Source organism: Orycteropus afer, unplaced genomic scaffold (assembly GCF_000298275.1).
Source record: "Orycteropus afer afer isolate SDZICR_OR568_19922 unplaced genomic scaffold, OryAfe1.0 scaffold00494, whole genome shotgun sequence".
Lineage (NCBI taxonomy): Eukaryota > Metazoa > Chordata > Mammalia > Tubulidentata > Orycteropodidae > Orycteropus > Orycteropus afer.
The window spans coordinates 1,501,181-1,502,384 of record NW_006922081.1 but is presented as its reverse complement, the minus strand read 5'-3'; positions in this window follow the sequence as shown (position 1 = coordinate 1,502,384).

The following is a 1,204-nucleotide window of genomic DNA, read 5'->3' as shown; positions in this document are numbered from 1 at the left end:
TATATATATATATATATATATATATATGTATGTATATATTGATGGATATATTCATACATATTAAAATAAATCATACCAGGGACACAAAAGACCTCTACAAAGAAAACTATAAGAGACTACTTCAAGAAACCATAAGAGATCTACATAAATGGAAGAATATACCATGCTCATGGGTAGGAAGATTGAATAATGTGAAAATGTCAATTCTACTCAAACAAATCGATACGTTCAATGCAATCCCAAACTAGATCTCATCAACATTCTTTAAGGATATGGAAAAATCAATCACCAACATTATATGAAAAGGAAAGAGACCTCAGGGACCCAAAACACTATTGAAGAAGAAGAACCAAGTAGGAGCTTGGATCTCAAAATCTTCTACAGAGCCACAGTGGTCAAAACAGGCTGGTATTTGTACAATGAGAGACACATAGACCAGTGGAATAGAATAGAGAACTTGATTTTTGGTCATCTGGTCTTTGACAAAGGACTGAAATTTATTAAATGGTAAGAGATTGTCCATTTAACAAGTGGTGCTGGCACAACTGGATATCCATTTGCAGAAAAATGAAACAAGATCTGTACCTCACACCATACACAAAAAGTATCTCCAGATGGATGAAAGATTTTAATGTGAAATTTAGAACTATAAAGTTCTTCAAGGAAAAAATTGGGGAAAATTTAGGAAACCTTATATATAGGATTAATAGACTACCAAGTATAATCCAAAATGCACAAACAGCAGAAGATAAATTAGATTAATGGAATCTTCTAAAAATTAATTTTTTTTTATGTTATTCCTGTAAGAGTTAAAAGAGAAATCTTCTCCAGAAGAGTTAAAAGAGAACTTACAGGTTGGGAAAAATTATTCAGCAACAACATATCTAACAAGGGACTTATCTCTAAAATTTATAGAAAACTCCAACACCTCAGCAACAAAAAGACAAATAATTCAATTAAAAAATAAACAGAAGACATGAATAGACACTTCACCAAAGATGATATTCAGGTGGCCCACAAACACATGAAGAAGTGTTCATCATCATTAGCCATTGTTGTTGTTGTGTTGTTAGGCACTGCCGAGTTGTTTCCGACTCATAGTGACCCCATGCACAGCAGAATGAAACACTGTCCAATCCCGCACCAGCTCCATGATCCCTGTTATACTTGAGCCCATCATCACAGCCACCATGTCAATTCATCT